The 27,795-nt window shown below is 37.4% G+C and overlaps 1 long non-coding RNA gene across 1 annotated transcript; it reads left to right on the plus strand.

Annotated features, from left to right (window-relative positions):
- Positions 1-1,343: 1,343 nt before the first annotated feature.
- Positions 1,344-27,795, plus strand: LOC134474381 (uncharacterized). The gene is made up of 2 exons (XR_010045221.1): positions 1,344-3,908; positions 26,320-27,795. It is a non-coding gene; the product is annotated as an uncharacterized LOC134474381 (long non-coding RNA).

The following is a 27,795-nucleotide window of genomic DNA, read 5'->3' on the forward strand; positions in this document are numbered from 1 at the left end:
CCCTTCTGATGGATTGCACTAGAATGCCACACTGGGCAGAACTTCAGTCCTCTGATGTCCCTTTCTAGCCAGGGCACACCTCCAAGACTCTGGAGACCTGTGCTCTATGGCCTGTGAGACTGGCTTGGCATTTCCCTGATATACTTCACTGGATTGCTCTGGGCCACTGGGCTGGGCATAGCTCTATGCAGCTAGCAGGGTGCACACTCAAGTGTGTCACCAGGGTTGAGTGGAGTTTAACCATGATCCATGGTTAGCAAGGACCCATCTACAGAGTATGTTGCTGGATCATAGTGCCTAACTTGGTGGAGTTCAGAATCTCAGAGATACAGGAGGCTAGGTAGAGCATGCTCCTAGAGTGTGGTAATACTGGGGCCTTGTGTTTGGCTGGAAGGAGTTCAGAGCCTCTGGAGCATGTGGCTAGCTGCAGTGCACCCCTGGTGTATGGTGCCAAGGCCTTGCTCCTGGCCAAGTGGAGTTTGGAACCTCAGCAACCCACCAAATGGCTAGCTGGGCCACTATAGAGCAAGGCCTTGTGCTCTGATGGGCATAGTTCAAACTCTCCAAGACCCATTGGCTAGACTGGTTGCTCTTTGGTGGGTAGCTCTGGGTCTCTGGGCTGGGCTGAGCACCTTTGTGACCTGTGAGGCTGGTCAGATATTTTTCTGCTGGATTTCACTGGGATGCTGGGCTGGGCAGCACTCAGATTGTCTGTGCAGCTAATACAGATACAGCCATGGAGTATGGTATTGGGGCCTTATACCTGATCGGGTGGAGTTCAGAACTTATGGGACCCAGGTGGCTAGACAGAGTATGCCTCCAGAGTGTGATAGTGCCAAGGCCTTGCATCTGGCTCCAAATATCTGAATCTAAAATAAAAAAAGTTTATCACTGTAAATAATTCCAGTTCTATACATGTGATTTTATTTTTTGGTCTTTTTGAGACAGGGTCTCACTCTGCAGTTCAGGCTGGTCTTGAGCTCACTTTGTAGCCCAGGCTAGTCTTGAACTTGCAGTTATTCTGCTGCCTAAGCTGCCCAAGTGCTGAGATTACAGGCAAGCACCACCATGCCTGGATATATATATATATATTTTATTTTTAAAAGAGTAAAACCAAACAAAATGAAACAGAATAAAGCCTATCAAAACAAAATAGTGAAAATGGTATAGGACTTCAAAATAAGATAACAGGAAATCAACAGTGGCTACTATAATGTTTCTTGTTAAGATCTGTATATCTGAAGGCATCAATATATTTCATGTACCATGAGATTAGCAATAATGATTTCTGAGCTATATGAAAACTTTGTTTCTTCATTGTGGTTTTTTTTTTTTTTTTTTTTTTTTGATACCTAAGATTGAACTCATGTCTTTGCACTTGCCAGACAGGTGCTTAGGCTGCTGAGATAAATCCCTAGCCCATTAATTGAGTTTTGAACCAAGATCATCTTTTAACAAGACTTACTGTTTTACCCTCAGAAGACTTAATGTTTTGACAATGATCAATTTACACGTATCACAATATTATATTTAACAACGTTTTTAGGGATGTATACCATAAGGTTATGGAGATTATAGGGGCCCCCATTAATGAACAGAGGTAGGCCACCACTCTTTTATGGGAAGATGCACAGCCACTCTTTAGGAATCCTGTCTAACAATTCTCCTAAGCCTAGAGGTCCTCATTTAATCATTTTTAACAAAATCTTGATAACCTATGAGAACCAGATCATAGCAATTAACACATTATCTTTGAATAATGAAAGACTCTGAAATTATACACAGGCAACAATGTGTACTGCATTTATAAATCCAATTTTGATATTACTTTAGTATCAAAGCATTATTTTCAACCTGGGTGAAAACATGTCTTTAATTTTGATGACATCTATCTGTAAGTCGATTTAAATTACAGAAAAATGTTTTAAAAATCCAGAAAGGTAAAAAGATGAAAAATTGCTGAGCTCAAATAAAACTGCTGTTAAAGATTAGACAGGCAGACAAACAAATAAACATAAGACAATTTGTTTATAAAATGAGAGTGCACTCAGATATTTTCAGCCAAATTGAATTATAATGTCATTTATAATTTTAGAAGTTTGTAATTATAAGTAGACTAATTAGAGATCTCTTATAATTAGAACTAGAAGAAATAAAAAGCTTTCATTTATAATTAACACATTTTGTGGGATTTATTTTTCTTCAGAATGCTGGCAACTTCACGCACCTTTCCCTTTGTATAGCTTTCACTCTGTCTTGTTTAAGCTTTTTTCACTTTTTCAGAGCTTTTTCCTTTAACAGCATTTGTGGAATCGCTCTTTCTGTACGATTTAAAATAGCAAAAAAAAATGTGTCTAGTGGTGTTATAAAGCTTTAGGCTGGTCAGAAACCAACAGCAATTTTATGTAAAGATGTATGCTTGATTTCAGTCATCATAGACTTCATTGGCTGAAATGAAAATTTGACAAAATTTAAATGTGACTGAAGCCTTTTGTGTAGTTTGGGCTAATATTGAACTTTTACAAGATTAAGTTTTTATAATTGCTTAAATAAGCTTTCCCTTTGCTGGTACCTTGTTCTGGCTCTGGCTAGGGCTGTGTCCTACTCTTTGGCTCCACACATTCCTGACATCCTAGCCCCCATTCTAAGGGCAATTTTGACTGCAATTTTTGTTTTTTTATTATTGAAAGCCCATTGAATCACAGTAATTTTTGTTGCTGGTGAGTGAGAAATCTGCCACTATCTCATGTGTTGTCATGACTGTGCCTATGCTTACTGTTGGCCACAGGTACCGCTGCCATTTGATGACATAAGTGCATGAATACATGAGAGAGGATGGGTGCCAGGGCAGCTGGCATGGGCAGATGCACAGGAAAGGCAATGCATCCTTGTTGATCGGTGCTGGGACAAGTGGAACATGCAGCCTGTGTTCTCTGCTGAGGCTGACATGCTGTTTTCACAATGTAAACATTTGAGTTCCTTCCATCTTTCTTGTCCTAGCTGGGCTATAGACTCAGTAGATCACAAGGCTTTAGAGGTACCACCCTTAACTCACTGATCCAGCTCCCTTCCTTGCTTGGGGATCTGTGAGAGGTGATGGTAGAAGTAGAATGCTGTGGTTTCTTCTTGATCCTATACTTTTGCCTTGTGGTGGTTTCTTTAAGAATTTTTAAGTATCTATCTAGATAGATTGGTGCTGGTTTGTTTTTTCCACAATCTTTTAGATTGAATTGTTCTCTCCCCAAACACCTCTCGGTGGTGGTGGCTGAGTAAAGACTCCTGTGCCTGGGGAGTCAGCTCTTCCTGCAGAGTCTTTACCTTGGAGGCAGAAGTCTCCGTTGGGAACATTTTTGTTTTTTTACACTTCTGAAGAAGGAGATGTTAGCTGCAAGCTCTGTAAAGGTTTTAGAACTGAATAGGCCAATTCCAAGTTGACAAAATCTCATAGGAAGTAATTTTTCCTCTGTCATATGTACATTTAAGATTTTCCCTAATTCTCTCCCAATTATCTGAGAAAACCATGGATTATATTTGGTTGCCTCTTGTATCATTTTTTTAAGTCTTTCGTTGGCCCATGAGCACCTGAGTGTTTTAATGAATAACCAGATAGATTTGTGTGATGTGGATTTTCCTGGACCTTTCAGGTCAAACTGATTTTGCTCTGAATGCCTCTGGGGGCGATGGCCCTGACACCTGAGGCGGTAGCCTTTTACACCAACTCTGTAATAGAGCTAAAATTGATCTGTGGTTTTTCCCTGTGTTTTATTCCTAGATAATAGAAATAAATGACTTAACTGCTGGAAGAGTCATCCTTCTTCCTTGTGGAAGGTTTTTCCACAGGAGGAGAACCAGCAGCTCCCAAGATCCAGTCATGGTGGAACTTAGGCAGCTTATTCCTCCATCTCTTGGTAAGTGCCCCTGGCATGGGCCAGCGGGAGAACCAGCAGCTCCTGAGATCTGGCCATGGTGGAACTTAGGCAGCTTACTCATCTGCCCTCTTGGTATGTGCCTCTGGCGCAGGCCAGGCGGAGAATCAGCAGCTCCTGTGAGCTTGCCACTGCACAGAGTGACAATCAAATACCACCACCCCACACCCCAGTAGCAACTGGAGACAGATGCCTCAGGATCTCTTGGGAGGATGACCATATGCAATTTAGCAAATATGGGGTATTTCTTTCTATCTTCTGTTGAAAGGCAAAGGTTGTTTTCACTGTTTTGTTTTGTTATGTTTGTTTTGCTATATTCAATACCCTCTTTCAATTGGTTTTATAATGTGCTGTGTTTGGTTTGATTTCACTATACCTAATTGACTGTACAACTATTGTGATGATAATAAGATATACTACAGTATCTATTACTACTACCCCAGTATTCTGCTGTGAAGTTCTTTACTGTTTCACTGCATTGTCCTGAATGACTTTGTTCTGTCTTGTTCTGTTGCATTTTTACTACCTTCAAAATAAATTTTTTTAAAAAGTTTTAATTTACTTTCTTTTTCTTCTGTTTTTCATTTGAAAGAAACAAGTTTTTATTATGTTGACCAGGCTGACTATGGACTAGTCTATTCAAGGGATCTTCCTGTTTCAACTTTCTAAATAACTGGGACAATAGATACGTACCACCACTCCTGGTTTATATATTACATTTTTATTTAGAATTGTATATAAGTTCATAATATTTACTATTCTTTGCACTCATAGTGTGTATTACTGAAATATAAAATAATAAAAAAGCTTCCACCAAATCCAATATGGTATTTCCAAATAACATAAAAGTTGTCATTTCTATATTTTCCTGCCATGACATGTTGGAGACCACTGCAAAGAAGCACTGATCAGGCTTTAAAATTAATTGGCTTTCTATGTTTATCTGTGAGTCTGTCCTAGGCCCAGGCCCCTTGCCTGGCAATGAGAGCTGATTCCTAGTAAGTGAACCTCTATGAATCCTAGGTCCTAGCAGAAGCCTGTAGTGGCCTGTGAGGCTAGAGAAAGCTCAAAGGGCAACAGAAGACCACAGCTGAGGACGTCTGGTTCAAACTCCAATTAAGTAGACGGAGACTGCAGCTGCAGGCCTCTCACTCCCACTGTCTCACTCTTACCATAAATATCATCATGGAGATAAGACAGTTCTTCTAAGTTGGCATAATTTACTACTTGGAGAGGTCTTTGAAGTTACTCTCAAGGTCCTGCTCATTTCTTGTATAAGCTTTCCTCAGTTTCCCCTCTCTTTATAATATGTAATAAATATAGGCAGCCCAGAGAAGCTCTTTGTTTCAGCCACCAGAGTTAAGAACTCTGTAAGAGAGCTTTGGTCTTCCTCGAGCCCTAAAATCATACCACCTGTCTCATTTATTTAATCCTTCACCATACACTCATTTGGAAGATTGGATATCTAGGCCACACCCTGTTAATGACATAACAATGTTAGGAAAATATTGATCTAAATTCAGTAAGCAATCCTTTCAAGGAAGCACTGAATAACATTATCTTTTTATCTCTTCCCCTTCCCCACCCTATCCCCCTAGATTGTTTTATTTTGTTTTGATTTTTGTTTTTTTGAAACAGGCTTGTTATACAGTTCAGGCTGAATTTGAACTCACTTTTCAGCCCAGGCTGGCCTCAGATTCACAGGGATTCTCCTGTCACAGCTTCTCAAGTACTAGGATTATAAGTGTGGACTACCATGATTGGTTCCCCAGATATTTTTCTAATTTTAAACAGAAAAAATTAGAAATAATAATAAATCATAGTTTCAAAACATGCTAGTAGGAGAGTAAGAATAATACACTGCATATTGTTATATTCATAGTAATTGTTTGGAGTTTAAGACATAGACATGAAATAGAAAGTACAAAGCTTTCTTATCAATGTACTAAGAAAAAATAGCTAATAACTATTTTACAATCTTGTGTGCATGCACATTTCTTCTTTTCTCCTCCTTCCTTTCCCCTTTCTCCCATCATAGCTTTCATTTGAATAGTTTCTTCCCAATTCAAAATATCTATTGTATATTTTGGATCTTATTTACTCATTAGCTTCTCACACTAATGAGACAATATGTTTACACAATTGGGTCTGATTTATTTCACTTATAAGTATGGTCTCCAGTTGCATCCACTTACCTATAAAAGTCTTGAGTTTATTCTTCTTTATAGCTAAGTAGTATTCTATTATATTTTTTAAAAATTTATCCATTCCTCTATTATATTTTTAAAAAATGTATCCATTTGGGTTGTTTCTAAAATTTAGCTATTACAAATTATGCTCTATAAACATGAGTACACATATATCACTGTGGTATGTTTTTGATTCTTCTGAGAAGATACCCAAAAAGGTAATAGCTATGTTGAATGGGACTTCTAAACCTAGTTTTTGAGGAATCCCCACACTGATTTCCACATTGGTTGCACCAGTCTATACTCCCACCTACAGTGGGAAAATGTTCCTTCTTACCCAGAGCCCCTCCAGCATTTGTTAATGATTGATATCTTAATGATAGCCATTCTTTATGGAGTGAGACAGACTCTCAGAGTAGTTTTAATTTGCATTTCTTGAATGACCAATGATGCTGAACGTTTTTCATAAATTTATTTGCCACTTGTATTTCTTCATCTGAAAATTGTATACTCATCTCAGATGCACATTTTTAGATAAGGTCTTTGAATTGGGGGATCTGATTTGTTTCAATTTTTATATATGTCCTAGATCTAAGTCCTTTGTCTGAGATACAATTAGCTAAAATTTTTTCCCACTATGTGTGTTGCCTTTTCACTTTGTTGGTGATTTTTTTGTTGTGCGGAAGTTTTTTAATAAGGTGAGATCCCACTTGTTAATTCTTTGTAATAGTTTCCATGCAATCTATCGACATTCCTGTGTTTGTCTAACATTCCACTACCCTCTCCTGTTTACCATTCAAGAATTGACATTTATACCAATTTCAACTTCCTGTCACATGTAATTTGAGAGTATAATCAAACTGCAATAAAGAAATTACAGTTCTATTTCTTATCACCTAAAATCAGCAAGTGGAGTGCCCTTCTGTCATAAGAAGAGCAAAATGGTTTATTACGGATTCACTGTGTCTCTTTCCAAAGTTACGCATTGAAGTCTTATCTCTCAATATGATTGTGTTAGATGAAAAGTCTTTGGGTAGGTAACTAAGGTTAAATGAGGTCGTAAGAGTTGAGATCTAGTTTGATAAGAGTATAAGAAAAGGAATAGACGTAGACACAGACACAGATGATCTCTTCACACAGAGAAATGTCATGTGAGGATATAGACACAAAGTTAGTCTACAAGCTAGAAGAGAGGCCTTATCAGAAACATAGTTTGTTAACATCTTGACCTTGTATATCTAACCCATAGAACAGAAAGAAAAGAAAAAGTAAAGAAAGGTAATCTGTGTCGAACCAGCCAGTCTGTAATATTCTGTCATGACACCTGAAGCTGACTAATTCAACATCTTTGAAGAGTTCCATATTGAGACCTTATTTCATATTTTATTGTAACTTGTCTGTTGGGGACTAGGCTACATAAGAGTTAAACTGCTGACTACAAAGGTACTTCTGGCTGTCTTGGAAAAGCTCACATTCACAGTGTTCTTGAAGTCAAGATGACACCACTTGTAGGTAACTGAGGACAAGGCCTGCTGACACTTTCTATCCAGAGCAATAAAGATGCCAACCTTAAAGAGCAAACAGTTCTCTTAATGGGCAAAATTTACTGCCTTGTTTCTCAAGGCCCTGATAATTTTTACAGGCATTAGCTTGAAATATGCCCTCCTCTTCCTGCACCCCCTGAATCTGTGAAAATTAATAAATAGGGGTAATCTGAAAAATTTGTAGTCCTTACTCCTAGAGAGTTCTGACCTTCCTGTATCCCCTAAAATCATATTACTTGTCTCTCTTTTTTTAAAATCTTCACCATAATTCATATTAGAAGATTGGTGGTTAGGCCAAGTCCCCATTAGCTGGAACCCAAACAAGGACCTGAATCCTTGGCCTAGGACTTATAAGCTTGAATAAGTAAGTGCCGCTCAAAGGGGAAAGTTTGAGACAGAGAAGCCCTTCGTGGGAAGACATTTCTCTAAGGATTCTTGAAGAAGAGAGGGAAAGGGCGCTTACCAAGAGGACAGATGAATAAGCTGCCTAACTTCCATCATGGCCATATCTTGGGAGTGCTCATTCTCCTCCTGGCCTGCACCAGGGATGCTTACCAAAAGGGCAGAAGAATAAGTTGCCTATGTCCCATCATGGCTGGATCTTGGGAGTGCTGATTCTTCTAGCCTGCTCCAGGGGTGCTTTCCAAGAGGGCGGGCAAATAAGCTGCCTAAGTTCCACCATGGCCAGATCTCAGGAGTGCTGGTTCTCAAATTGAACACTTTTTAACTAAAGTATTGAGCTTGTTTTCACAAGTATTTCATTTTTAATGTCAAGATTTTTATCCCTTAGAGTGGGCATATACAATTTCTCATGAGGTGTTTTAGATGATGATCCCTTTAAATTCTCAGTAGTTATTAATGCAAAATATGTTCATACAAGTATGTAATAAAAATTAAAATGAAATGTTTAGGATAACTAAATTTGAAATAAATTTAAAGAGTTTTTTAAATTGCTTTTTCTTTTTCCTTTTACTATTTGTTTATTTTAAAGAGAAAAAACCAGCAAAATTGAGAAGCAAACAAAGAAACAACAAGAACAAAACAACAATAGCAAAACAACAACAGAAACAATAGCCAAATAGGTTTTCAAAACAAGATGATAGAAAGTTAAAAATGGTTATTACATTGCATATTATTATCTTCAAAGTAATTGCTCAGGTTAACAAATACAGAAATACAACAAAACAATTAAATGGAACAAAACATTGGATTTCAAAAACAAGACAGAAGGAAATCCCCCACAGTTGCTATAATGAATATTGTTATCCTCCAAATAGATGCTTAGAGTACCAGCTTTAGGTCTGCAAAGTTAATCAAACAATACAAACATTGTTGTTGTTATTATTATTATTTTACTTTAATTGCTATCATCTCAGCCTGAGTTCCTCCAAATCAGCCGTTGCTTGGACTGTGTGTGTGTGTGTGGAGGGGGCACTGCACTTCTTGTCTCTAAGACTACCCACCAGCTGGCTCATGGAAAGAGTGGTTTGGCTTCTTTTTTTTTTCTAGTGACAAAATAATGTTTTAATATTTTTAGATTATTAAAAGAAATTTCTAATCCAGTTAAGTTTTCCAGAATATTGATTGATTGATTGAGCTGAAGATGCAGTCCAGGGCCTTATACATACTAGACAGGTACTCCTCTGCTGGAGCAAGCACTTAAATGTGTTTGCATTGTTAGAGGAATTATCCTGTGGATGGCTTGGTAAACAACCAAAAAGGCAAATTAGGATTTATGATGACAGACTTCTGGGCTGTAGCCCTCAGCTGTCCCTGCCTGACTTCCTTGGGAATAAGCTAAAGCATGGGCTCTGTTACTGGGAAGATTGAACCATAGATACATTTACCATATTTCTGGTTCATTTGAGTGTAATAGTCAGTGCCTCAGTGTTAACACAGGATATTCAGGAAGATGGACAAATCTATGCCTATACTCATCATCATATGCCAGATTAGGAAACACCACAAGTGCTTGTTGCTTTGGTGGACTTTACATGCAGAGCCCCAAAGAGTGTGCTTTCTATCAGACAAAGGTTCCATTTGGCAGGGTGCATCCCTGGGGGTTAAAGAGAGCACTATTTCAGGAGTTTTGCTTAAGTTTTTCAAAGAGGCAAGTGGAACTAGAAAAGGGATAATAATTACAAAGAACTGAAGAAAAAGAATAATTTAATTATCTCAGAGCTTAAATTTTGGAAAATCCTTTTTCTCTTTTTTTATTGTATAAAAACCTTAATGCCATATTTATCTCAAACAGTGGCTCATCAAGCTCTTTTTTGTCACCTTTGGAATTGGAGACTGAACTTTCATACTTCAGATATATTCAAGAATTTATTCATTTCTTTAGAATTTTCTATTTCATTAAATTATGTATTCTCATAGTAGCTATTAATTGGGGTCTTTGACCTTTATACTGAACTATATTCCCCTCTCTTTTTATTTTTTCTTAATTTGAGACAGGGTCTTGTTAAGTAACTGAGTTGCCCAGGGTGGTGTTGAACTTACAATTCTTCTGCTTCAGCTTCTATTTTTTTATTTTAAAGAGGGTAAGATTAAACATAACAGATCATATGGAAACAATTTTAAGAAACACAGATTTCAAAGCAAGTCCACTGGAGATCTTCACTGTTTATCATATTGTCTCTAGTTTTCTTCCAAATAGTTGTCCCCATCTTCACACACAGTGAATACATACTGAACATTATAGTACTAATCTAATCAGAACAGGATTATGAAGGCTTTTTAGGTCTTCAAGACCTGACTTTAGGGAAGTCAACAATGGCTGCCATAATGTCTCTCATATATTTACCATATATTTACTGACCATATATTTACATATGCTAAAATTAAACATAAGAGACTAGACTAATATCACTCTGAACAGTGAATAATACGATTGCTAGATTTTATATCATGTTGCTACAGACTCAGCACTGGGTTTCTTAGTGTCTCCTCTTCTTCAGAGTATCTGTTCATTACATCATGCATTATATAATCTGTTCCCATAAACTGTTTAGAAATTCTCCACTTGTGTGAATCTCTACATGTATACCTATCCTTTCTGTATTATAGGGGAAAACAGATCAAAACAAGACTACAAAACAAAGTCCTAGAAAAACATGAAATGAAAAAGACATATAAAACCACAATATTAGGTGATCTACAGTAGTTCTTATGCTTTCTCTTGTTATTTTCAACAGAATTGTCTACATTGTCAGACATAATATAATTGAACATAGCATCACATAGCAATTTTAATAAAAACACAACATTGGAGACATTGTAGGACTTCAAAAGCAGTTAATAATCAAACTGGAATGGGTATCTTATTACATCTTGTCATCTTCAGAGTAGTTGCCTCTACTCTTGAACTTGATACTATCAAGCATACCAAATTCAAATAAAGTCAGTCAAGACAAAACAGCGGTCTAACAAACCAGCTTCAAATAAGATCAGTTGTAGTAAGACAATGTAAGTAATATAGGGGTTCAGTTTAAGTTTATAGGGAATTAAGGATATTTATCATAGTATATCCTGCTATTTTTGGGATAGCTGCCTGTGCAAAATAAAATCAAACTAAACAGAGTGATAAGACTAATGTGGCTTTAAAATCCTGAACACATGATTAACAACGTCCTCTGTTTTCCTTTTTTAGGCAATTCCTCCCCTTTCCCTTTCTCAGGGTTCTTTGTATATTTTGGGTCCCACTAACTCCTTTAGTTTTTATATTAGGGGGGGGGCAATCCATTATCTATCTAAGTGGTGTTGAACCTTTTTACCCATGAGCTTGATCTTGAGCTGTACTCCTTTACTTACTAAAGCCACAAGGTTTTCCTTTCTTACAGCTGAGTAGTTCTCCACTGCACAAAAGTGTCATGACTTTCCAACCTATCTGCAGCTGCTAGATGAGTTGTGCCTTTTTCTTTCTGGTTCTCTGTCACACAGAGCATAGTTTTCTGGTTTTTTTTTTTTCTTGTTTGTCTTTTTCTTTTTTATCGGTACTGGGGATCGAACTCACGACCGCCTGCTTGCAAGGCAGGTGCTTATGCTGCTGAGCTAAATCCCCAGCCCCAGAGCATAGTTTTCTCATCTTTGACTTTCAGTTTATTAACCCTCTTTCAGGTTGATTATATTTCCTAATCAGAGCATCTTGATGGATCCTGCCTCTTAATCTACCCTGCTTATGTTTCTTTTTGTTAGTGTTTCAAGGCTATCTATATTAGAGATTATAGCCCACCTTCTCTGCCTCATCTCTGCTATTCTATTTTTCTGCTATTATTTGTCCATTTTTCTCCTTAATTCCACTGTCTGCCCCATTCTTTGAGATCTCTCTGCCACTGTTACTGGAATCCTCATATTTTTTTCTGTCTCTCTCTAGAATGTCCTTCAGTATTTTTTGTAGGGTTGGATTGGTGGCCATGAACTCCCACATTTCCTCCTTGTCTTGGAAACACCTTAGTGAATTTTGAGAGAGAGTTTTTCAGGGTACATCAATCTGGATTGGAGGTTATTTTCTTTCAGAGCTTGGATTACTTCACTCCAGGTTCTTCTTGATTTGATAGTTTGTGTTGAGAAGTCTGTCATTATTTGGATGGATTTTCCTTTATAGGTGATCTGCTTCTTTTCTCTGACTGCTTTTAATATTCTATTCTTATGATTAATTTCTGAGATTTTGATTATTATAAGTCGGTGTAGATCTGTTTTGGTTGTAGTTGGTTGGAGTTCTGTATGCCTCATTTTATTTGGATATCGTTTCTGTTTCCTATGCTTGGGAAGTTTACTTTAATTATTTCTGTGAATAGCCTTTGTAAATTCATTTGTGGTGGGCTTGGGATTTAGCTCAGCAGCATGAGCGCCTGCCTGGCAATCATGAGGTTGTGGGTTCAATTCCCAGGCCCCCCCCCAAAAAAAAAACATTCATTTGTGGTTACTCCTGCTTCTTCACTCACGTTTTTTATTCTTAAGTTATAGATCCTCTTGTCATCTAGCCTTGAATTGTTACTTCCTGGTTCCTTGTTATTTTTAAAAGGTCTTCCTTTCATAATCACACATTGCAAATATATCTTCAAGTTTTCAAAGGCTAACTTTAGTTTCTGTCAAGACATTTTGCCAGCTTTCAATGGAGTTTTAAATTTCTTGGTGATCTCTTTGGATCTGTTTCATGTATTCTAGATTTTGTTTATATTCTTCACCAAAGGTTTCCCTTTCTTTTCTGGGTTCCTCCATTCTTCCTTCTGTATCTTCTTGAGAGAGGCTTAGTATTTCTTTTATTAATCTTTTTATATCTTGCTTCACTTAGATTAGAATTTTAGTTTTAAATTTGTCTATGAGTTCACAAAAGTATTTCTTTATGTATGCTGATGTTGTGGCCAATATTGCATGATTGCTGCACTGGATTTCTTCTGTATTTACCTCTCCTGGACTGATTTTCCCAGGGCCAGTGGCTGGAGGTTTTTTCTCATTTCTTTCACTTGTCATGTTTCTGGTTTCTTTCATACAGGTGTATGGTGGAAGTCTCAGGCCCTCTCCATGTTGCTTACGGTTTTTCTGAAGCATGCTGGCTGGGGTTTTGCTGCCCTCTCCAGTTTGCTGTTATCTGAGGTGCACATAGGGATGATGCAGGCTGGCCACTCTTCACTGAGCCAGTCAACCAGTGAGTGCCTTCAGCAACTTAGACTGTGCTGTGGTGGACGTCACAGGTTGGGAACATTTCTGTGCCTGGCTCTTGGGTCCTGACCAGGGGTGTGGCTCAGCCCAAGCAGGTCCCACCAGTCCTCTTTGCGTCAGGGATGGCTAATGCCACTGCGGTTCTGGGTTCAGGCCTATCCTGCCCAGCTCCAATATGTCCTCCAGCCAGCCACACCCACCATGGGACCCAATTTCCAGCACTCACCACAAATTAATGCAGTTCTCCGCCTTGGTTCCACTCCGCATTATGTCTTGTCCTCCCGCCAAGGGCCCGGGACTCATCAACTCTTGTTATTGGTGGCTGTGGCTTCAGGGTGACTGTGAATCCTCTGACTCCAGGGGGCTCCCAGCACAGTGCAGGACCGGTCTCATTGAGTGGTCTAGCTCCAGCCCTCCCCCACGTTTTACGTTCCTCTTCCCCTTTTTCTTTTTCCTCAGTTTCCTCCTGGGTCATGAGAATCCCTCTCCCCTCTGGTCCTCTCCATGTTGTCAAATTCCAGTGTCTGAGCTGTTTTTCCCAGAGAGGCTCTCCACACAGCTACCTATCAAGCCGCCATCTTCTCATCTCCTGCCTCAGCTTCCTATGATGCTGTTATTATAGGCTTGCACCTACATGCCTGTCTCTATCTCTATCTTCTTTGCTTACTCACACTAAGAAATATTGTACAAGGGAGAATAATTTTCTTTTTCTTTCTTTTTTTTTTTTTTTTTGTCTTTTTACTTTTTATCGGTACCGGGGATCGAACTCACGACTGCCTGCTTGCAAGGCAGGCGCTTACGCCGCTGAGCTAAACCTCCAGCCCCTGAGAATAATTTTCTTAAAGCAAATATTAAACCTAAACCCACTCAGTTTTCTTTATCTGTTATAGATCATTCATCTATATATTTGGCTCAGTCTTTTGAATCTACTGCAATAATTTTCTTAGTATTAATCACTGTATTTTTTACACAGTTTTTAAATAATTTTAAATTTTTTATTAATACATGTTTGTGGTACATAGTGATTTCATTTATTATAGAGAATTAATGCATGTACATAACATATTTCAATTTTTTCTTCCCCATCCCCTCCAACTCCTCCATTTTTTTTTTGCTATCACTAGATTCATTTACTTATAAGCCCTTATCATGTTAATCACACATACAGATTAAAAGCCAAACTAACAGGACAAAAAAAAATATAAAACACTAAAATACAAAACATATAAAAACAAAGTACATAAAATACAGTCTAAGTACACTTTTAGATACATTATGCATGTTGGATTACAATACTATCTCTGTTTTATCCTATTGTCTGTTTTTTTGTACTTCATTTATATATTGAATTTTTCATATAAGACAAACCATGTGCCATCTAAGCTTATGTGTCTGATTTACCTCACTTAACATTATGGTCTCAAGGTACATCTATTTTCCTACAAAAGCCTCAAATTTGTTCTTTATAGCACAGTAACACTCCATTGACTATAAATGCATTTTCTTTACCCATTCATCTGTTTATGGATATACAGATTGCATGATTTAGGTATTATGAATTGCACTGTGGTTAAACACAGGTATGCATGCATCACTGTGGCATGAAGTCTTTAACTGTTTTAGACAGATACTTAGAAAGGTAATAACTGAATTAAATAGAATTTGTAGATTTTTTTGAGAAATATCTATACTGCTTTTCATAGTGGTTATATCAGTTTACATTCCCATCATCAATGAAGAAGGGTTCCTTTTGCCTCACAGCCTTGCCTGCATTTATTATTGATTTCTATTTTTTTTTTTTTTTTTGGTACAGGGCATCAAACTCATGACCTCACATTTGCCAGGTAGGCACCTATACTGCTGAGCTAAATTCCCAGCCCATTGGTTGGTTTCTTTTTTTTTTTTTTTTGTATTTTTATTTTGAAGACAGTAAAACCAAATAAGACAAAACAGAATAGAGTCAATCAAAATAAAAGGATGAACATGGTACATGACTTAAAAAAATACAAGGAGATCAAGAATGGCTACCACAATGTCTCTTGTTATCTTCAAAAGAATTGCCCATATCATCAAGCACAATAAAATCAAACAAAACAGTACAGAACAAAACCAGTAAGAAAAAACCAACCAACCAAACAAACAAAAAAACAATGGAGACATTGTGGGACTCCAAAAGAAGATAATAGTCAAACCATAATGGGTGTCATAATGCATCTTATTGTCTTCAGAGTATTGCCTATACCCTTAGACTTGATACTATCAAACATAACAGAATAGAATAAAACCAGTCAAAAAATAATGAAAGCAATACAGGGCTTCAGATTAAGCTAATAGGAAATCAAAAATGGCTACTGTAGTATATCCTGCTATTTTTGGAAAAGCTGTCCATATCATCAAATCTAATATAAGTAGACAAACTGAAACAGAATAAAACCAAACAGAACAATGAAAACAATATGAGTTTCAAATGATGGTAATAGATTAACAGTGGCCACTATTATTTCTTTTTAGACAGTTCCTCCCCTTTCACTTTTACAGGAGGTACTGTACATTTTGCATCCCACTAACTCCTTTGGTTTTTACACTAGGGAGGCAATACACTATTCTCTGTGTGATTCTGAACCTTTTTACCCCTGAGCATGATCTCAAGTTGTATCCATTTACCTACAAGAGCCTCAAGGTTATCTTTCTTTATAGCTGAATAGTTTTCCATTGTATAAAAGTGTCATGCCTTTTTTTTTGGTTTTAAATTTTATTTTGAAGGTAGTAAAAATACAACAGAACAAGACAGAACAAAGCCAATCAAGACAATGCAGTGTAATTGTCACAGTAGGACACCAGGATAACAGTAATGGGTACCATAGTATACCTCGTTATCTTCACATTAGTTGTCCAGTAAATTAGGGATAGCAAAATCAAACCAAAAGCAGAATAATATAAAAACCAATTGAAACAGAATATTGACTAAATCAAAACAATCATAACAAAATGAAACAGTGAAAACAGTATTTGCCTTCAAATAGAAGATAGAAGGAGATCCCTCATATTTGCTATATGTCATATAGTCATCTTCCAAGAGATGCTCACACTTCTGTCCCCAATTGTTAATGGGGAGATGGAGTGAAGAGGGATGTGATATTTGATTCTTAGCCCACATGCCAGTAGGCTCATGGGAGACACTGACTGGTTCTCCTCTTGGCTTGTGCCAGGGCACTTACCAAGAAGGCAGGCAAATTGCTTTCTTGTTCTGACACCTAAATTCCACCATGGCCCGATCTTGGGAGCCGCTGTCTGGTTCTCCTCCTGGCTTGCAATGGCACACTTACCAAGAGGGCATATGAATTGCTTTCTTATTCAGCTCCCTAAGCTCCACTATGGCTGGATCTTGGGAGCTGCTGACTGGTTCTTCTCCTGGCTCATGCTGTGGGGCACTTACCAAGAGGGAGGGCGAATTGCTTTCTTGTTCAGATGCCTAAATTCCACCATGGCTGGATCTTGGGAGATGCTGACTAGTTCTCCTCCTGGCTCGCACTGCAGGGCACTTACCTAGAGGGTGGGTGAATTGCTTTCTTGTTCAGTTGCCTCAGTGTCATGGCTTTCTAACCAATATGCAGCTGATGAGCAAGTTACCCTCACTTTTTTCTGGTTCCTTGTCACATACAGCATTATTTCCTCATATTTGAATTTCAGTCTATAAGCCCCCTTTGGGTTAAATATATTTCTTGTATAAAGCATACTGATGGACTCTGTCTCCTGATCCACTTTGCCTGTTTTATTTATTTATTTATTTATTTTTGTGAATTGAGGCCATCTATATTAGTTATTATGGCCAAACTTCTCTGCCTCATCTCTGTCATGCTATTTTTCTGCCATTGGTTGCACTTCATTCCACTGTCTGCCCCATCCAATGAGTCCCCTCTGCTACTGTTCTTGAAACCATTGTCTTTTTTCTCTCCCTCTAAAATGTCCTTCACTGGTTTTTGTAGGGCTGATTTCGTGATCATGAGGGCCTTCAGTCGTTCTTTGTCATGGAAGTATCTTCTCCATTAATTTTGAAAGATAGTTTTGCAGGGTACATCGACCTGGGCTGGAGGTTATTTTCTTTCAGGACTTGGAATACTTCACTCCAAGTTCTTCTTGATTTGATGGTTTGTGCTGAGAAGTCTGCCATGATTCTGATTAGTTTTCCTTTATAGGTGATCTTTTTCTTTTCTCTGACAGATTTTAATATTCTGTTCTTGTGTTGAGTTTCTTGGATCTTGATTATTATTTGTCTGGTATAGATTTATTTTGGTTATACCTGGCTGGAGTTCTGTATGCCTCACTTATCTGAATATCATTTCCTTTTCCTATGCTTGGGAAGTTTTCTTTAATTATTTCTGTAAATAGCCTTTGTATTTCATCTGTGTTTACCCTTGCTTTGTCACTCACATTTATTATTCTTAAATTATACTTCTTCATGTCATCTTGTAGTCTTTATATTTTTACTTCCTGGTGTATTGTTATTTTTAAGAGATCTTTCCTTTCACAATTGCAAGCTGCAAAACCTGTCTTCAAGGTTTGAAAGTCTATCTTTAGTTTCTTTCAAGCAGTTTTGCCAGCTTTCAATGGAATTTTTCATTTCCTGGTACTCTCTTTGAATCTGTCATGTATTCTAAGTCTTTTTTTATATTCTTCATTCAAGGTTTCCCTCATTGTCCTATGCTCTTCATTCCACCTGTGTCTTCTTGAGAGGTGCTTAGCAATTCTTTTATTATGTTTCTCATTTCTTCTTTTACCTGAGATAGTATTTCTGTTCTAATTTCTTTTATAGCCCACGAAGTTGTTTTATTACTTCAGTTGCTGTTGCTTCAGAAACTTCAGGTATGTGACTCCTGATCTCTTCTGTGTTTACATCTCTTGGACCAGAACTGCTTGGGTTGGAGGCCAGAGTCTGCCTTTTGCTTCTTCCTCTTGTCATCTTCCTGGTTTCTTCTAGACAAGTGGGTAGTGGGGTCCCTGGCATTTCCTGTGTTGGCTACAATTTCTCTGAAGTGAGACTGTTTGCTTTTTCTAGCCTGTGCTGGCTAAGGGATATCTGATGGTGACCACTGGGTGTGCTGGTGTAGGGCTGTTTGCTGCTTTTGCTTACTGGTGGCTTGTGGAGTGCAAGCAGGGGTGGGGCAGGCTGCTGCCTCCCTTCTGAGCTGGTTAACACCAGGAAGCCCTCATCATATAGGGTAGGTAGAGGGGCCAGAGTTGGATGGGGATAGCTTTAGGGAAACCTTAGTGATGGCTATTGGAATGCGCACAGAGGCAGGATTCACTCCAAGCAATTTCCACCAGTCTGTTCCAAAGTAGGCTGAAGGAAGCCAGCTGCAGTTCTGGTTCTGGGCTTATCCTGCCTGACTCCAAAATGGCTCCTGACCAATTACCCCCTCCCACAGGAGGACTGAGTCCTCTACATTCATCACCAGCCAGTGCAGTTCTCCAGTGTGTTACTCCCCTCCACCACCACATCTCTTTGCAGAGGCCTTCAGGCTTGCCAGCTGCCACCTTAACTATGACTGTGAGTCCCTAGGTTTCAACAGCTTTTCTCAGATGGTGGGTCTGGCTCCGGGTGAAAGTACCATCAGCTACTGCCTTCTATTTAAGTCTTTCTTTTTTTATTTTCTCTGTGGGCTTCAATTCTCACTTTAGGTTCTTCCTGGGTAGAGAGGACCCACTTCTTTCCTTCTTGTCTTCCCCAAGATACTATATTCCATCATCTGGACTGTTTCTCTCAGAGAGGCTGTTTACTCTGCTGCTTACTGTTCCACTATCTTTCCAGAACTCTGGTTGATTTCTTGATGATAGATATTTTTGTGGAGTGAGATGGAATGGCATGACTTTAATTTGCATTTCTTGAAGAGACAGTGATATTGAATATTTTCCCTGTATTGTACTTCTTCATATCAGATGTATCTATTCACTACAGATGATAATTTTTCACTTGGATCTTTAGATTTGCAGGATCTATTTTTTTTGTTGCTGTTGCTCTTTGTATATTCTAGCTATTAGTATGTTGTCTGAGGAGTGGTGGCAAAATTTTTTCACCATTCTGTACACTATCTCTTCATCCTGATGGTGGGTCCTGTTGGTGAAGATTTTTAATTTTTCTCCAGAGTTTTTTTGTTACTGTAAAATGGTTTTTCTTTATTTACAGAGATGATCATATGATTTCTGTTCTTGTGTCTGTTAATGTGATATATTACATTTATTGATTTGTCTGTGTTGAACTATCTTTAGAATGAATCCTACTTGGTCCCAGTGTATGATCCTTTTGGTGATTTGCTCTGTTCTGTCTGTTATTATCTTATTGATGGCTTTTGCATCTATATTCGTTAAAAATAATTGGCCTACAGTTCTGTTTTTCAGTAGGGTCCTCATTTCAGGAATGACTTTGGGAGCATTGTTTCCATTTTGATTTCATGCAAGAGTTTGAGGAGTATTGGCTTTAGATCTTCTCTAAAATTCATGTAGAATTTGGCATGACTTTGGCTTAAGTCATATCATAATGAGTTTTCAGTATTTATATTTCTTCTTCAATTTCATTGACTGATATTGGAATAGTCAGGATTTTTATATCTTGTTGGCTTACCTTTTTTTTCTTTTTTTTGAGACAAGGTCTTGCTATGTAGTTCAGGCTGGCCTTGAACTCTCTGCAGAGCCCAACCCTGCTTTGAACTTGCAATAATCCTCTTGCCTCAGCTTATCAGTTGATGGAATTATAAATATGTGCCAACATGCCTGACCTTGATTCAGCTTTGGTTGATAATATGTATTCAAGAATTTATTCATTTCTTTTGAATTTTCTATTTCATTAAAATATGTATTCTCATAGTAGCTACTAATAATCCGGGTTTTGGCAGAATCTACTGTGATTTTCCCTTTTCATTTCTTTTTTCTTTTTTTAAATTTTATTTTAGAGAGAATAAAACCAAGCAAAATAAAACATAGTAAAGCTAATCAAAATAATACAGTGTAAGTAATACAGGATTTCAAAACAAGATAATAGGAAATCAATAATCGTTACTATAGTGCCTCTTGTCTTTAAAGTAGCTGCCCAGACCTTCAGACATAGTACAATGAAACAAAACAGAAACAGAATTGAACCAATAAAAACAAAACAATGAATGCAATATAGGACTTCAAAGTAAGATAATAGTAAATCCAAAGTGGCTATCATAATATATCTTGTTATCTTTGAAATAGCTGCCCATGTCATCAGATATAATAAAATTATATATGATAAAACAGAATAAAACTCAACCAAACCAAACAATGAGAATGATACAGAATTTCAAACAAGATAATAGGGAATTAGCAATGGCCACCACCTTCAGAAGGAGATCCTTCATATATGCTGCATTGCATATTGTTATCCTCTGTATAGGTGATCAGGCTACTGGCGTTAGGCCTGCAAAATCAGTGAAACACTAAATACTACAGGCATTAAATTGTATTTTACTTCATTAGCTATCATCACAGCCTGTGTTTCTCCAGATCAGCTGGTTGCTTGAGTGGGGAGGGGAATATTGCTCTTCTTATCTCACTGCTTGCACATCAGCAGGGGTTGGCATCTGGCTCTCCTTCAGACAGCTCACACATGGTGCTGGCTAACAGGAGATCTGAGCTTCTCATTCACCTCTTATTTTCCCCTGCAGTCTCAATGTCATTGACTCAAAAGGAGCCCCCTTTTCATTTCTGATTGCCTGCATTTGAGTGTTTTCTTTCCCTGTTTTGGTAAGACTGGCTAAAGGTTTGTCTGTTATGTTTCATACATTCTTACCAGTTTGAATCAGTGGTGATATGCAAATGACCATCCTGTTTGGCAGCTTGAACCACTGATGTTAGTCATGTGACATTAAATGATGAAATTCAAATTAGAACCACCCAGTAGCAAGATATACAAATTACAGCATTTCATGAACGTGTTAGTCTTCCAAAAAACCAAATAATTTTTTTTTTGTCTTTTTGAGACAGGATCTCACTATGCACTTCAGGCTGGACTTGAGCTTGCTTTGTAGCCCAGGCTAGACTCAAATTCACAATGATCCTCCTGTGTTAGTCTCCTGAGTGCTGGGATTATAGGCATAAGCCACTGCATCTGGTTTAGAACCAACTCTTGATTCACTGATTCTTTGTATTTTTTACTGCTCTCAACATTATGATTCTGTTTCTCATACTAACTTTGGGTTTGGATTGTTCTTCTTTTTGGGATCTTGAGATGCATTATAAGGTTATTTACTTGTAGTTTCTCTGATGTGGGAATTCAGTGCTATAAACTTCACTTTTAGGATAGCTTTCATTATGTCCTGTAAGTTCTGCTATGTTGTACTATATTGCTTTGATAGTAGGAAGCAATTTCTTCATCTGGGACCCACTGATTATTCAAGCGAGTATTATTTAATTTCCATGTGTTCCAAAGTAGTTGTACTGTGATTGCATCATGAATGCAAGAGTACGGTTGCCTCTTTGTATATATAAATTCTATATATGCATATTCAGTGAAATGCTGACCAAAAATGTTTGGAAGGACAGACTACGAGTATACCTCAGTGGTCAGTGCTAAGATCTTGCCCAGCACGCAGAGGCTATAGCCTCAAATCTCTGTTATTAAATATAATGAACTAGAAAAGAAATCATGTCTGTGATGAACATGTAAAAAGTTTTTCCTTGTTATTATTCCCTAAATAGTATATAGTACAATACTTTCTTACACAGAATTTATATGTGTTAGGTCTTACAAATAATCTACAGAATATTTAATGCACATTGGTGGATATACATGATTACGTGCAAGCAATTCACCACTTTATGTAAGGTACTTGAGAATCTATACATTTTGGTGTTCTTGGGAGAATCCTGGATATTGAGGGACAACTGCTTTTGATTTTTGAAAATCATTGTTAGTATTTAATTATCTGACCTTTTGAGTGGCTGTGAAATGGTTCTTCATTTATGGTTTTGATTTGCATTTTCCTGTTGACTAAGCATCTTTTTTTTTTTTTTTTGTCTTTTTCATTTTTTTATCCATACCAGGGATCGAACTCACGACCACCTGCTTGCAAGGCAGGCACTTATGCCCCTGAGCTAAATCCCCAGCCCCAGACTAAGCATCTTTTCATATGTTTATTGGCTGTTTCTGTGTTTCCCTTGTGGAAATATCTCTTTTGATCCTTTGCCCATTTTAAAATTGAATTACTTTTGTTTTTATTATTAAGTTATAAGAATTCATTATTTATTTTAAATAGAGTCCATTGCCAGATATATGATTTACAAATATTTTCTCCATTGTGTGGGTTGGTCTTTCAATTTTTTGATGCTATCATTTGGAGTACAAAAGAATTGTAAACTGGGCATGATGGCACATGTCTATAGCACTGGGGAGGCTGAGATGGGACAATTGCTCTGAGTCCAATGCCAGTCAAGACTACACAGAAAGATCATGTCTCAAAAAATCAAAACCAATCAACCAAAAAAATAGTATCCCTACAGGATTGTAAATTTGATGAAATTCAATTAGTCTATTTTCTTCTTGTTCCTAATATTGGTGTCATATCTAAGAACTCTTCACCAATTCCATGAAAATGTACTCTTTATTGTCTTCAGTCTTATAGTTTTTTTGCTTATATTTAGGTTTGTGATTCATTTTGAGTTAATTTTTGTTTCCGTTCCAAGGAAAGGATATTCTATTTGCCTCTTTTTCATTCTCCAGTGAGGGAGAGATCCACAAAATATTATGAGATGGCTAGTCACCTGATACCTGATACCACATTGATGAAATCAAATAGAAATTTGCTACCATTCATATTAGGGGAGAGACCTAGATGAGGACACAGCGTGCCATGTAGGGTCACACATGGTTGTACTTGGTAATAGAACAGACATGGATGTGTCATTTTTCATAATGACAGAAGGCCGGAGTGACCACTGGTTCCTGTGATTGTGAATTTCATGAACTGGCAGGGAGGTAAAAGCTATCAGGCAAGGACTGGGTGGGATGCAGCTGGCCCAGTGGGGGAACTACCTAGGTGGGAAGTTTTCCTTGCTGTGTGAGAGAAGATATCTAGCTAGAGCAAGAGGTCTCATGGTTAGTATTTTGGGACCTCATTGGTTTTAAAATTGTCAGGGCAGCGCTTTACAATCCAAAGGGTCCAGCTTCATTCTTTTGCATGTGCACATCTGGGTCGCACCCTCCTTCAATGAATGATCTTAGAACCATTGTGGAAAAATCAGCTAACCCAAGAGGATGTAAGTTTATCTCTTGATCCTTAATTTTACTCCACTAATCTGAATGTGTATCAGACTGTGTTGATTTACATTGCTGTGCAATAACTTGGAGATTGGGATGTGTAATTTCTTCTACATGTCCTTAAGTTTTAGAATTTTTTCCTAAATGCTCCATAATTTTTTGAGGGGATGTTGGGATCTTATAAGTGTGGCTATATTAATGTAAAAGAACATAATTACCATAGATTAACAGTTTGCTTTTATCTTATAAATGTTTATAGAGTGCAGCCATTTTAAAAAGGAGGTACACAAAATAGTAGAGGAGAACCCTTTTATAAAACAAAGTCAGCTCTTAGTGATAGTGAAGTGAAGTTCAAGCAATGTAACCACTTGTCTCCCTTTTCATTCTTTTTGTGCTAGGAATAGGACTCTGCTTGCCAACCAGGTACTTATGCTTCTGAACTGTATCCCCAGTCCTCATCTCTTTTTATATTGATTCACTTTCTTAGATGATATAATAATTAATTATATTCATTGAATATATCTAGACACAGGTAGGATTTTTTGTACCTTGTGGTGACTTGAATCAGATCATGATATATAAGCAGAAGGGATAGTAGTCACTATTAGGTAAAAACTACAAAAGCCAGTGCCTGCATGGAACTTGATAAGAGCAAACTTTCCTTAGCTAGGATTTCTCAGTGGGGATGATAAAGGGCAGAGTCCACACCTTCTCCACCCACATTTACTCAGAGTGGATGTGCTGTGTGATTGAGAAGTAAACCACTGTGGTTATGAGACATTAATTATTCCAGTGTTACCAAATTTTTATCAAAGAATAATCAAATGTAGCCTAGAAAATTGATTTCAAAAGTAGGGTTGTCACAACATAGAAAGCTAAACTTTGTCATTGCCTTAGGAATTTGAAGATACATTGGGAAAAATGCTCATTGGTACTGAAAGAATGACAATCTGTATATGGTGATAAAACTCTTGGGAAAAGTCTTGCATGCAATAATTTAGAAGGAGAATCATGAATCAGAGGCAAATCCTATGGAAGAGATTTTAGGCGAAGTGTTAGAAATGCAAGACAAGTCCTATTGATTTCATTTCACAAGGTATTACAAGATAGAGACAAGCTCAGGGAAGAACTGTCTGCTTACAAGCAAGGATTAAAGTGAATAGATAGTCTAAGAACTCAGATACTTGCAGTAGTGGACAAAGTGACTGCTTCACAGTGCCACCTAGTAGACACCAAATGAAAAGACCATTATCATTCAGCCATATGATAAGTATCAAAACAAGTGTTTGTTCATTATAGCCATTGTTAAAACATGGATGCCTTAAGGGAGCACTCAGTAAATCCTTTAAGTGGAATAACATGGTTCAGTAAGAAGAGATTAAAGTAGTTATCCTCTATCTTTGATAAGCTCATAGAATTCATGATTATATTGCAGAAGGGTGTGGCATAGTAACAAGAAAGTGGAACAAAGAAAAACATATGTAAATTAAAGCATGTCTAGAAGTGAGCTATGGTTAAGGCTGTTGTCATGTGGGAATAATTGTAATCAAACACATAAAAATTGTGATGTCTGTAAGAATGGGGCACTAATAAACCATGAGGCTGGGTAAAAAGCTTTTGTAACAATGTTATGGTTTGTAGTTAGATGTCCTTCTAGAGTCTGATGCAAGTACTGGGGGCAGGCTTTTTGGAGGTTGCTGAATCTAAAGTGTGCAACGCTGGCATTAAGGTGGGTGATTGCTGGGTCAGCACCACCGGAAGCCCAGCAGCCTGGACAAGATAAAAAGGGCAGCAAAAGTCTTGTTTGCCCCTCCCTCTCTCTTTCCTTGCTTGCTTTTGCTGTCTGCTGCCACCATGAACTGTTACTCTCTGCCATGTGCCACCCTACCTTGTCAGCGGATTATGGACCGAAAGCTTTGTAGACTGCGAGCTAAATAAATCTTTTTATCTTCACTTGTAGGTGTTGGGTTTTTTGCTTTCAATGATAAAAGTAACTAAGTGAAACAGTTTGAGTCTTAAAATAATGCCATTTATGCTCAGAAGAAAGCAACTGAGTCTCCAAGGATGGTATATATCCTGGGTGCTAACTTTGTGTACAGAAGGGAAAGGAAGACTGTCTCAGGATTGTGTAAAAAGATTGTCTTAGTTACTTTTTACTCGTTGCTGAGACAAAATACCTGAAGCCCAAAGTTGGGAAAGGAAAGGTTTATTTCTAACAGCTTTTGGAGGTTTCAGTCCACACTCAGTTGGCTCCAAGACAGGTGGGCATGGCTGGACTGCAGTTCATGGCAGCTGCCCACAGCAAACTTGAACCAGCAAAGAGAAAAACACACCTTCTTCCTGCCATTACATCACATCCTGGCTCCACCCCTATGTGGGTGGAGCACTGACACCATCAATCCAAGCACTATACAATGAACCATCACATATGAACAATGCAAACTCATGAGGCTTGGGGGACATAAACATAAACCATGACAAAGATGAATGCTATTTTCAAGAAGTAAAATCAAAGCTCAATTAATAATCTGTTTTTTTAAGCTCATATATGAGATTTTTGCAATTTTGCCCCGAAGATCTTGCAACTTTTAGAGGTCACAGTTTTCTTAAAACAATCCTCCCATTTTTCACTTTCTCAAGCACTTACATGAGTAATCCTGCCCTGCTGCATTTTATTGATTGGTTTTGTGGGATAGATAATTTGCCTTTGTATTTTCTAGACCCCCTAGATCTGATCACATCACCCAGAGATCCTGAACTCTGAGCCTCACCCATCACTTTTGGACCTTCCTTGTGGTAAGGCAGTATGTTTGCTGTGAAAGAACAATGTGCAGAGGATTTGGGAAAATGTAGGGTGTATCATTATTGTTGGTCTACAAATCTTTTTGTTCACTTCTTTTGATATATGATAGGATGACATTTTCTTGTATCATTGATGATAGGTGGTACCATGTGCTTTGCTTTAGTTAGTAAAATATTAATAGTAATATGTCATTTCTGGGTGAAGTTTCAAGAACTAGTGTGTAGCTTACTACTTTCTTTGCTACTTGGCTCAGAAGTTAAGATGGAGCTCATTTCCCTGGGGCTCTGTGAAACCACAGCCTCAGGTGACTTGCGAGAAACTGCAGTGACAAGAATGCTATTACTACACGACAATATCACCTATCTTTACTGATAAAATCATCTTTGGTTTACAACACTTGGAAACTCTCTTTTTGAAATTCTGAACATATTAATAATTTGATCTCGTCTTTTCTACCAGCATATCTGTACCTCAAAAATATAGTAGATAATTTAGGCACAAAGTAGCACTGATTTGAACCTCTGGGCTATAGCTTTTGAGGTATTATCTTTGCATCATTAGCTGGGTGTAAGTTTTTCTGTTTTGGCTGAGTCCAGCATAAACAAGAAGCTCTGAAATTTAAAACTATGCCTGAAAATTGGAAACAGTTTGACTCCTAAGTTTAGAAGGACGTGAATTAGTAACAATTGAAGCTAATTTTCCAGAAGTAGATTCAGTGAATCTGAGGATCAGTTATCTTCACGTGAACTAAAAAGAGCCACCCATGTTATAGTTACTTTGTTTTTATTATTTTAATATTTAATGAGATTTAAATTAAAATGTATATGATCACATAAGTAATTTACATTACTAAATTCTTTAGTAATTACTGAGCTAATATTTATATTTGATTATTTGTGTAGAATAAAAATTTGCTATACTTACTATGTAAATTAGTCCAGAGCAATTTGTTTGTTACTTTTAGCTATAAACAGAGATGACAAACTCAAGCTGATTTGGGAAATTATTTAATCAGTGAGAGAGAAAATATGTGCAAGTAAAACTGAAATGTCACACTGTACAAACCAATTTCAGATTGAAATAATATAAATTCTGCATACAATTTGACTTTCCTGTAAACATTAACAATGCAAGTCATAGTCACATCTTTATTTATGTCACACTATGCTATTATTTTTCAATAATATGTTGATATGAGTTTCAAATAATGAGTCTCTGTGTGTAAAACTGTACCAGAAAGAAACCTGGAAGAAAAATCCACCAGTTTACATTTCTTTAAATTTAATAAAATTTAAATTATTGTTAAAAATGCATGTTTACATTTTGTATATGAATTTTATATTTAAACTACATACACAAAAAATAAAAGTTAGCTTTTACATGTTCATCACCA

The sequence above is a fragment of the Cavia porcellus genome, unplaced genomic scaffold (genome assembly GCF_034190915.1).
Source record: "Cavia porcellus strain 051 isolate PalLab524CR breed Dunkin Hartley unplaced genomic scaffold, mCavPor4.1 scaffold_2, whole genome shotgun sequence".
NCBI classification, from domain to species: Eukaryota; Metazoa; Chordata; class Mammalia; order Rodentia; family Caviidae; genus Cavia; species Cavia porcellus.